Source organism: Bombus vancouverensis, unplaced genomic scaffold (assembly GCF_051014615.1).
Source record: "Bombus vancouverensis nearcticus unplaced genomic scaffold, iyBomVanc1_principal scaffold0052, whole genome shotgun sequence".
NCBI lineage: Eukaryota > Metazoa > Arthropoda > Insecta > Hymenoptera > Apidae > Bombus > Bombus vancouverensis.
Window position 1 is genome coordinate 409,071 of NW_027468943.1, and position 12,330 is coordinate 421,400.

A 12,330-nucleotide genomic window follows, 5' to 3' on the forward strand; every position below is an offset into this window, starting at 1 on the left:
CACAGTATAGTAAGTTATATTTCACCGTTTATTCCAACAACTTATAACGAAGGCAGTTACGCTGGTGCGTATGTACCAGATTTTTTTTTTTATTTATTTGTTGATATTACAATCAATTCTCGCGTTGAGAATATGTACGAGATGAATGAGTGACTGATCTGTGGGTGTGTCCTACCCGGTGGAAGGATATTGACCGTTCGAAGGATGTGAAATCAGAACTGTCTTGGGAGACGATGCTGTCTCGGAGGAAAGCTAAGGATGGGTGTGTCTAGCGCACGGGACCATACGGATTTGTTGGTGACGATTTTAGTTAGGAGAGTGAAGGAAGTGGCTTCGTTGTTAATTGGTTAACGAAGGGTCTTAACCGCCCTCGAGAGAATGTGGTTAGTGGGAGGAAAGTTGCAGCATACGTGAGAAAAACTAACTTTCCCTTGTCCAGTCGGGGTAGACAATAGTCTTTAGAAATTCTTCGGAAACAGACGTTTGTTTGGTTTGAAGGACCTTTTCTAGGAAATCTATGAGATTTATGGAAGGTACTTGAAACTATGGAGGATACGCTGCGAGTATCCGGTGACATCTCGTTGCCATATTGCTCGCGGTGCGACGTAACAAAATGGAATAGAAAGATTATACCACAGACGAAATTATACTTTATACTTTATTATACTTTATACTTTATTATTACATTACATCAATTGACATCTTTGGAATTACAACGATTCGATACACATTTTAACGTTTTAAACGTTTTAACGTTTAACATTCTAACATTCAGTTAGAACTTTGTATTGATTAGAGATATTGTAACGACCAGAAATATCGATACATATATCAATACTTTTACCTCGAAATTCGTAGATTCGTACTCTTCATTGTCCATACAAATTGTGTCATATATGTCCAAACCAAATTTAATTTCCAATTTAAAACCAAAATTCTTTTTCGAAAATGGCACTTCCAATTCTTCTTATTCTCACTATTTAATTGCTAGCCGTATCAAGTAACAACGAAAAAAATAATAATATCTAAACGTTAAGCAGGTCCATATTTTGGGGGATACAATTAAAAAAGTAAATCGTCGGTGGAATATTGTTTCATCTATCAAGAATTTTGGAAGATATAATTAGAAAGGGTAGAAAATTGTACTCCTTATCCAGCATTTTTTGAAATATGATTGAGAAAGTGGAATCTGGATAGAAAATTGTTTTACCTACGAAGCATTATAAAAAGTAAGTTTAATAAAACTATACCTTGGATATTTCATATATTTTTTCATATTATACGCATTCGTTAAAATTTTACACTCCCAAACATCCTGCTATACTTGCACAAAAAGGCGCAGTCTAGTAATATCCCCCTCACTGCTCCTCGCATTTTCTTTCTAATCATCTCTCGTTCGCTTTTCCTGATATTATTCTCAGCGTAAGTTCAGAGTGGCGGTTTTTAAACTCAGGAACGCGCGGCTGTTCGTTAAATGAAATATCAAACGTAAGAATTGCCGCAGTCTTAACGCGAGATAATTCATTTCGTGGCACAGAGCGCACGTCGTTGAATATTAATTCATATCTCATATAAGTTGCGAATAAAAAAAGCAGATAAAAGAGGACAAAAATCCGATAATTACCGCGAATCTTTACGCAATTTCAAGAAATACAAAAGAAATTTGTTTGTAAGCATGCTACTAAGTATTATTAGAAGTACTGTACTTTCGATATTTTACATATTCTTGCATATTTTCTACATTTTTCTGTATTTTTGTATCCTTAAACTTTCCGTAAACGCGTAAACGTCTGCGTTCTGACAATGACAAGGAAGATTCTACTGATAAAAATAAAGCATCGAATTTCACCGAACTCTCAGAAATGTAATTCTCAGATCACATAAATTAAAAAGAAAGAACAAAAGAAAATACAAATATATATATATACATACGTAGCCACAAATCAATTTGGATCACGACAGATAAAATAGGTAGCAATAATGTCTCCACGAACATTATCATAATTTATTGGAATTTACATAAAAGCCAAAGAATGCTATTGTTTCAATGACACGGCGTTTTGTCGAGTTAGATAAATACGAATTGTGTGTTTGAACAAGTGTTCGGTCGTGTTTCACGCGACGAAAAAGGAAATCACAAGACAAGGTGTCGCCTCGTTGGAAGCAACAAATCGCAATACGAGGGTGGAAATTGGGTGACACCGGGAGGATTACGAGGGATGAGAAATCTGTCGAGAGCGTGAAAGGCTCGCGGTCACCGGGTTTCTCCAGTTCTGTCGCTTTTAACGCCGAGTTCTTCCGCTTCGAGGATAGAAGCTGCGAAATATCGAGGCCATTGTCCAAAGATTTTCAAGAATATCCGATGCAACGTCTTGAAATTTACGAGAGCAAGTCTGATAAATTCTTATCTCTGGTCCATTCGTGGCCAACTTTTTAATACCCTCGTAACTTGTAACGACAAATAAAAATATTGGTACAGGCCAATTTTTTTTTGGATAAAATCTTGTGTGAATTTACGATTCTTCGTTTAATTTTTTTCCCTTATTGTCTTTACATATTTGGAGTTTTAACGCGTTATAAGTACGTTTTTTTTTTTAACATGATTACGTAGAATTCTTATTCTGAATAAATTATTTGTTTCCGCTTCATAACTGTTTCTAAATTACAGTGCATTTAATCTTGAAATGCACAGTAACATTTTATACTTTTTACGTTCTAAGGAATTTTCAGGATCGGTTAAAAATTAAATTACAGTAATGGTAATACTCAATATTAATGTCAGACGTGGATACTTCACTGTTTCGTATAATAATTTGTTATCTTGGCATCGATCAAGGTATTTAATATACAAAGCGTACAGATTAATAAGAATTTTAATTAATCCTTCTTCTATAGTATTCGCCGTTCCTTTCGAGCTCGTACCAATTCAAATAGACTTTCGAATAGATTTCAAAGATTTGTCTGTTCAAATAAAACGCGATCTTTTTTATTTCCCTATCAGTCGTCCCGTTACTGTTCCGTTGTTTCCAACAGATTGCAGATTCGTTTAAAAAACATTTGTAACGAAAAACAAACCCACTCGCAGAAATGTTATTCAATATCGCATTTATAACTTTCATCATAGACATCCTCCTCTCATTGCTATCATTGTAAACAGATTGAAACTTCGTTTGCAAACACTCGCGATTAAAAAAAAAAAAAGAAGAATTAATCTTAAACAATTTTATCTTGTGCTCCATTTATAATTTTCATAATTGTCTTCCCGACGATGTATCATTTTAAATGGCTTTTTTCTATCCATCTATGTTGCAGCGAGATCAACGGTCCTAATTACTAAATTGCACGATGTGTTCATACAAATTCACTTTTTATGAACGCGATGAAACGAAATGAAACCTAAGTAGAGATTTGTTTTCTCATCAAGTATAACGAGTTTTACACTTTGGATAGATTGCCTCGTTGTGAGAAGGTCTTAATCGTTTATAATTGCGATTAAGTAATTGCAATAAGTCATATTTTTAAGAAACGTTCTCACATGCTGTCACACACTCTAATTAGAAAAGGATCATGAAACATTCGGTTTATGATATTATTTGTTTGTAAATCTTCCTGCTTCCGGAAACTTTTTTAAATATGAAAATATTTATATACAAAATTAAATATTTTTTTCAATATCAACACTTCTTGCGTTTATGTTGTCCTAGTCAGAATTATATTATTTCGTGTATCCTGTTGCTTTTTATATGATAGTCCTCCCGTTGGCCGCGGATTCGTTATTAAGCCTGAGGCCCTCGTCACTAGTGTCACTATCGACAATAAAGGTACCCCACCCGCGACCGGACGATGGAGAACTCCAACACGGAATCGCAATCTCCCGCGAGCCCTGCCCGGGAGGGCGCCTCGAGCTCGGACTCGGAGATTCAGACTCGACATATATATTATTATATATATTATATATACTATTATATCTATATAATATATGTATTTATATCTATAAATATACGTATAAATATATCTATTTAAAAAAATAAAGTTGACCTTCATATATCGCCAATAATATCGCGTGCGTATAAAGAAACTAATTACATTTAATTATTACATTTACATACATTTAACTATTATTACATGCATTTACATACATTTAATTATTATTTTTTTCATAATTATATCTCGTTTGAAATATTTTTCGACATAATTAATTGTTTCAAAAACACATATTCCAGCCTTCTAAATGATTTATTTTGCGTATTATACGAATTATTCCATCTATAAATAAATTGTTCTCTATACACACAAACACGCACACAGTCTGTTAATTACACGAGTTAATTGTATCATTTTTCTCGATAAGTTGACAGAGCAAGGAAAATGAGCGACGAACCTACCTACAAACAAATCTACTTCAATGCCCGTGGTCGTGCCGAACATATACGGTACATATTTGCATATACTGGCATCGAGTATACCGACGAGAGGATCCCCGAAGAACTCTGGCCTGAATACAAGGATTGTAAGCGTGAAGAATCGATTTTTACTTTCATCGTTCAACTCTCAGGTATCTACCATTTACTCAAACTTTTCTGTATATAAAACTTTCGTTTCACGTGCAGGCTAAACTTACTTAAAGTAAAATTTCATACGGAATAAAGTCGAACTTTTCATTAAGTTTTGCTTCCGTAATATCGTGTTTATCGAATACCAACTTAATTCACTTACGATTCTCGAATTTTTGTGTTGCAATCTTTATTGTTTTCAATGAATCGAAGCATTTCGAATATTTTGAGAAAACCGTAAATAGGTGACTTAAAATAGGAATACAAAAATACTTCTACGTTTCTCGTTAATTTAAAAACTTTTTAGGACTTGTCGGAAAAAAAGGATAAAAAATTGAAATCAGTTCGGAAATGAACAAGAACATAGCTAAAAAGTCGAAAGAACAAAGCAGACATAAAATTCGATCTTCCGTTGCGACATTTCTATCGTAAATAGTATAATAAAAGTTTTACGCAACCTAGTCTTCGATATAATCTTATATGTCGCTTGCAGATAGAGAAACCAAAAATCAACGTAAGTCTGTAAATCAATCCTGTCGGTGTAAAACACAAAATTACGTTCGCAAGAGACATTCGATTTATATTCCTTGCATTTCAATTTTCATTACAAGAACCGTGTACATTTTCTAATATCTTTTCCGTGTCTGGTATTATGCGACGTGAATTTTTTATTCGCAGTTGTAAGTCCACTATCATTGCAGAAGGTCTTCCTTATGCAATGCTGCAAAACGATACTGATCGTTCCTCGTACATTCAGTACACCGCATCGGACAGATTCGTTCCTTTCCGTGAGAATTACAAATTTTATACTCGATCATTTATCCTTGATTTTAAAAACTTTAGGTTCTTCCCAACAGTCAAAAACACGCGATACCTTGTCCATCGTAATCGTAAGAAAAGAAAAAAAGGAGAAAGAAGACATTTCTGTATTTCTTTACTAGGCCATGTTGATTAAAACCGAAATGATTTCGATTCATTTATTCACAAGAACGCAACGGCCTCGGAAGCTGTGTTGTGCTTTCCTATCGATCGTTTCCCTCTACACAGTGTTCATATGAGCCATGTTTGTTCTTAGCAATGCCTTATAAAATGCTGCCTGTGCTGGAGATAGACAGGAAACCGGTAGCGCAGAGTAACGCTGTGGCGCGATACTTGGCGAAGAAGTACGATCTAATGGGAAGGAACGAATGGGATGCGATGATATGCGACGTGCTCGTCGATGCTCTTGGAGATTTGAAGCAAGGTGAGTAACTGATGAGATGACTTTGCATTTGTCTCACCACAGAGACAGACGTTCAAGAATTCATTGTGAAAAGACGAGTACAAACAAGATACGTATGTCTTTCCGTTAAGCGAATGTTACAGTTTGTTTGCAAAAGTCAGTTTTTAGATTATAGAATCGTAGATAGAATTTAGAGGATAGAAACTTTTAGTAGTCACTTTTAGTTTAGTAAAGTCTTATCGACAATAAGCAGACTACGTTATGATACAACGATTCCAACTGAAGATTTCTATCGACATCACGAATTCGATGGCTTCCAAATTTTCTTCTCTGCAATCTCAGACGCTCAACTCGAAAGAATCTTTTAGATCCCCCGACAAACACTCGACTCAGGTTATCTATTATCGTAATCTTCCTACGGGATTTTTTTAACTGCGTTGCGTTAACGAATAACGGGATAACATCACGTTTCTCTCAACGCCTTTCAACGTTCTACAACTTTTATTCTTTGCAAATCCCTGTCTCTATATGATAAACGCTGGTTATCCGCGGAATTTACGATTTCAATTTCTTTAACGAGATATTTATCATATTACACAATTCCTGTAAATGTATTTGTAATTATATCGCCGAAGAATTGTATTTAATTAAGCTATGAAGTTGTGGAATCGTGAGAAGGATTATTTTTATAGAACTGTCTAATTTCCATTCGACATTGATTCAGGATACACATTACTCTTTTTTACATAATACCAGTTTTGTCATTTTTAATTAACAAATACCTCCAAAGGTTGAAGTTTCTAAAATTATCCATTAAATTCTGACAATAAAATAAAAATCCAAATTCTTCCTAAAAAGCTAGTGATCTTTAGTTAAGAGTTCGATTTTTCACATTTTTCAAGGTAAATTAAAAAAATTGTTTAATAGAGGAGGTACAAAATAAATGTATACAAACCTTTTTTCAGACGACATGGGCGGACTTCGTGTTTGCAGCGGCCCTTGAAAATTTCGAGTATATGTTTGGGGCATCAGCTTTGGATAAATATCCAGCTCTTCGAGCATTGAAGAAAAGGATTCATAGAATACCGGCCATTTCTGATTGGCTGATTAGGCGCCCATTCACAAACAGCTAAAAAGCTAAAAACGTGTGGAAAAAAGATGACCAGTACACCACTACATATATGTAGTATCGTGGACGAAAGGCCTAAGAAATATCGGGCGAACTATGAACAATGTCGCGAGAGCCGAGGCGCCGTCGGGCCCATCAATGTGTCATCGGTCTTTTCAAGTGCATAGTTTCGTGGAAAAGACCTACGTGACCCTGGCTACGAGCGTCTGCAGAACACGTGTGCGGCGGGCCAAGGAAAAAGGCAATAGAATGCGACAACGGCCAGAGTGTGAGTCGAGAAACAGAGTGTGAGTCGAGGAGCCGAGTGCGAGTTGAGCGGAGACAGAGTTTGCGAGTGGCGTTGCCGAGAGAGTGTTGATTGCGTTTTGGTAAAAGTCGAGTCGCTATCTAGTTATTTAGTTGCGCTGTTTTCTGTACGTTTGGCGTGAATAGTTCAGGTTGAACAACAATCGTCTTTTTCTGTCTGATTAACATCTCTATTGTCCACTCCTTGTAAATACATTATATCACGATATTACATATTTTTGGGGGCTCGTCCGGGATTGGACAAGACAGAAAACGAAACGGTTTAACAGAGCTATTCAAGCTAGTTGTGAATTTACCGGTACGCGGTGCGGTAAAAGACGATATCGTTGACTGTTTAAGTTTGTGTAGTGTGAAAAATGGCAAACGTTGGGGACGAACGATTGTCGGGTGAAGAGGGTTCGACGCTGGAGGAGCTGAGGAGTAAGCTCGCGCGAATGAACCTCCCTATATCTGGTGCGAGGTCAGTGCTGATTGCAAGGCTGAATCGGGCGTGTAGGGCTGGACAATCGTATCCTAAGGGATCGACGGGCGGTGAAGAGCTAACCGGTCAACGAGATTTAGGAAACATACAGAGAGCTGAGCGTGATTCTAACGAAGATGAAGATGTTGAGAAAATGAATACGAAGGAGTTGAAGGAGCGCCTCGCTAGTTTGGGTTTAAAAACGACGGGCAGAAAAGTAGAATTACGCGCACGGATACAAGCGGCCATGGATGGTAACGACATATCGTCGGAAGAAGAAAGCGACGACGAAAGTGAGGATGAAGATGACAAGAAAAACGCAAGAGGATACAAGAGAGATACGCGAAGGGTGTGAGGCGAATGAAAAGAGAGTGTGAGTGTTTGCGTTTCGTCCCGGGACTACCGGTGGACTCGTCAGTAAGGCTATGCCCGGTAGTCCCTGCCTTAGACGTAGAGGGAGTCTCGCTAGGTGCGGTATTTGTATCAATCGCTCGTATATTCGACCGCTAGCGAGTTAGACAGATAGACTCGTTGTCGTCGTAGCCCTCTAGTGTTGGCGGTTGGTACCCGCGGATCGCCCGGGAGGTGTTGCGCCGCGTTGATGCCTCGACCTGTCGGCGTCCTGTTGATACCGATCCGCCACAGGAGTATCAGGACCGTGATGAATATTGTCGAAGGGCATGTGTTGGTTCGACACTGAGTTTTAGAGACGTCGAAGATGCATTAGAGTCGTTTAGTGGCGACAAAGGTGAAAATGTCGAACGATGGTTCGAGTCGTTCGAGGAAGTCGCTGATACGTGCATGTGGTCGGATGGGCAGAAGGCAGTCTACGCCAGGAAGCTGCTGAAGGGATCAGCGAAAATATTTGCGAGCTTCGAGTGTCATGCCAGGACTTGGCATGAGTTGAAGAGGGGGCTAGTGAAAGAATTTTCGAGGAAAGTCAACAGTAGGCAAGTACATCAGAAACTTGAAGAAACAAAAAAGGAGAGTGATGAAGCATGTTTGGTTTACATGTACCGCATGCTCGAAATAGCCAGCCATGTGGACATAAAGGAGGAAGCAAAGGTGGAATACATAGTGGATGGAATAATAGACGACGAGAACAATAAGGCTATATTGTACGGCGCTACGTCAATCAAAGAGTTGAGGAAGAGGTTAGTGATGTACGAAGAGCAGAAGAGTCGCAGAGCAAAGTCGATTGTGAAGCCGGCTAAAACCCAGAAGAACGGAAAGCCCAGTCAATCTGTAGATGCAATGAAGAAAAGAAGATGCTTCATTTGCGGTAGTGAGGATCATCTAAGTGTTAAGTGTCCGGAGAGGGGAGAAGGTGTTAGGTGTTCCGAGTGCAGCGGATTTGGACATATTGCAGCGAGGTGTACGGCACGACCGAAAGAGACTTGCGTAGTGTCAAGATCCGAAAAGGGGAAGTATGTGAAGGAAGTAATCGCAGGAATTAAGCTTCTATTCTCTGAAATTACTCTCAAATCTCAGAGTCAACCCTTCAAATCCTCCACACTGGATCTTAGATTCGTAATATTTGTAATATCGTAGAATAGCTTTGATTGGAGATCGGCTGAAATTAGAAAACACCGTGTACGTCGTCTTTCGTGGTTTGTTTACATCCAAGAGCGCCTAGTAACAGTGACGCGAGAAAAGATAAGCAGCGTCAAAACAGAAGTACGGTTCCACATTTCAAGGAGTGGCAATCGAGAGGCCAGAGTATGTGAGCCGAAAAGTGTGCGTGTGTGTGTGTGAGAGAGGACGAGAGCAAGAGCGAGCACGACCGAGCAGGAGTGTATTGGCGAAGATCAGAGCTAATTGAGTCGTCGAAGAGTAGAGTCGTTGGAGGTTTCGAGTCGTCGAAGAGTAGAGTCGTGAGAATTGATAGAGTTGTTAGAGAGAGAGTGTGTGTGTGTGTTAGATTCGTTGTGACGAGAGTGATCAAATAACTGCAAAGTTATTTGATATAGATACGAGTATTGCATTTAGTTTCCGTTAAATAAATATCGTTCTCTGTCCAATTTATATTTGTATATTCAATTTAATATTAATAAATTGTAAGTAATCGGAAAAAAATTTCTATCCTTATTTTCCGATATTACATATTTGAAGCATAAATTAAAAATCGACACATTGACTACTTCAAAGAAATTAGCCCGAACGAGACATAACTCGTTCATCGTGGTTTTCGCGCGAAGTAAATATGCGGTTTCTCAATCGTTGTGAGATTCCAACGACGTTAATTCTGTCGAAACGGCGACGCGCGACGACGATCGCACATTCTGTTGCTAGCGAGTGCTTGCAAATTGCGACGATATCGAGCGTAAAGACTAAGCGCAAAAATGGAGGACACTCGGCGGGGAATTGGAAATGCTCGATGACGAAAGGTATTTCAAGGTGTAATTATATCCACCTCCAATTGGATCGCACCTTCGTTCGGTTGCTAGGTCAACAACCTTCGATGTTATTCAAATAATGCAACGGCTGGGGCAGCCGGTAGCGAGTCGTAAAAGTTTCAATAAAACACGTTCCTGCTAGTGAACGTATGTTAAAACTTACACCGAGTTTTATTTCGCTACGCCGTTTACTAGTTCGAAACGATCGATTGCATAATAGTAGCTCTTTCTTTCATCTCGGAAACACGATCGTAAACGGTGACAACGATCCAGCTTATTCCTGATCGTGTTAATTTCCACGCAAACTTTGTAAACATTATACGTCGCGACGCTCTCGTTAACGCGTCATTCCCTCCAACTCGAAAGTCTTGCAACTTTGGTGATCCGTTTTCTGTGTAAAATTGGTTACGAGCATCAGGGAACTTATCGTCGTAATCGGTAAATTGTTTATTAAGGATCTACAGCTTTTAAGGATTTCTCTCTAGAGATTTAGAGATTAGAAGTTTCATTAACGCGTTATCGTGTCTCTAACTCGATCTTTTTTCGTGTAAATTGGTCACGAGACTTACGAGCTTCGTTGTAAATAGAAGATTAGTAATATTTCGTAGTTTCGTGATAGTATATAGACATTTTAGTGCTTAAACGCGCAATTTTTAGTTCGCTTTTCGCTCGCATCGGCGCTATGAAACGGATCAATATCTCAACACTTTCCTTTAGTTCTACGAATCATCTTTCGATCGGCTTTTCTTGGCCTACCGTTTCCTAACGCTGTCCTAATACTATCGTCTTGCTGAGATCCTTTTTCCGGTTGTATCTTCTGCTTATTTTATTATAAATCCGAACTTTCATTCACGTCGTATGTTTTACAGCGTAAAATCTGCTAGAGCGTTCCAATAAATGTAACCAGTAGGTGCTCTAATACTCAAACGCACCTGTGCGTATCTCTGCATATTTGCTGAAAAAAAAGATGAATCTTACGTTATGTTACGACCGATCGCGGAGAGACGCGGTCGCTAGGAAAACGCGTCAGCGAGAGGCGTAAATTCTCGCTACGATTCGGTGAATCGACGCCGCGAAGTAGTCGTTCCCCTGTTTCGGGTAGGATAACAGAGGTGGTTGATTGAATATTACACAGTAGTAAGTTAGGTCACCGTTTATTCCACAACTTATAACGAGGATAGTTACACTGGTGCGTATGTACGAGATGAGTGAATGACTGATCTGCGGGTGTGTATACCCGCTCGAAGGATGTTGACCGTTCGAAGGATGTGAAATCAGTGTTTCTTGGGAGACCATGCTGTCTCGGTGGAAGGCTAAGGATTGGTCCCTCCAGCGCACGGGACCATCGGATTTGTTGGAGCCGATGTTATTTAGGAGAGTGAGGGAATAGGCTTCGTTTTTAATTGGTTAAACGAAGGGTCTTAACTGCCCTCGAGAGAAAGTGATTAATGGGGGGAAAGTTGCCGCGTGCGTGACAAAAAAAAAACAACTTTCCCTTGTCCTGCCGTGGTAGACAATAGTGTTTAGCAACTCCTCGGGACCAGATGTTTGTTTTGTTTAAAGGACCTTTTCTAGTAAATCTATGATTTATGGACGGTGCTTAAGGATAATGAGGGTACGCCGTGCGGACGAGCGGACCTCTGGTGTCCTTCTGGCCCGCGGTGTGTGACCTGGGCCAGGCAGAGAGTCGCGCGGCGTAACATCCTCCCCCCGTTGAGAGGGTACCGATCAAAATTTCATTAAAGGTGGAGTTAATTGGAGCAGCCGCCCTACTCCTTGTTGATTGCTGATTGTCCTTATTCTGCGTGATCGGGTTGGCTCGTTGGTAGGACGCGCTGCGTGACACGTCGTTCCAAGATGCTCGTTGCCGTATGACTTGTGGTAGTCTGGATGAGGCCGTTGTCGCCAGGGTGACTTCGAAGATACGGTCGAAGGCCCGTTGCCTGGATGGCACGTTGTCCCCTTTGTAGTCTGGATCGCCGTCTTCCTCGCCGATGCCGAGCGATTTCCAGGTGAAATTCACGACCCAAGAAGTGTCGTGAATCTTGCTTCTGGAAGTGTCGTTAAACACCTCGGCCCAGGAAGTATCGTCGAAGGGAACGTCGGTGATGCTTGGTGAAGATTCATCAAGCGCGGTGCGGCGGTTTGAGGTTGATTGGGAGGCTGGGCTCCCCCCGATGACCCGCTCGAATCGCATTCTCTTAGTGATGATTCTTGATAGAGGAGAAGCGTTGGGCGTCGTGATTTGGACTTGTTTTGCCATT

General features: G+C 39.8%; 1 long non-coding RNA gene across 1 annotated transcript in view; it reads left to right on the forward strand.

The window, feature by feature from the left end:
- The window catches only part of LOC143304736 (uncharacterized), a 41,469-nt gene extending 37,031 nt beyond the window's left edge, over positions 1-4,438 (forward strand). The window contains exon 2 of the long non-coding RNA XR_013061387.1: positions 3,751-4,438. This is a non-coding gene — a long non-coding RNA (uncharacterized LOC143304736). The remainder of the gene's footprint in view (positions 1-3,750) is intronic.
- The last annotated feature ends 7,892 nt before the right edge of the window (positions 4,439-12,330 follow it).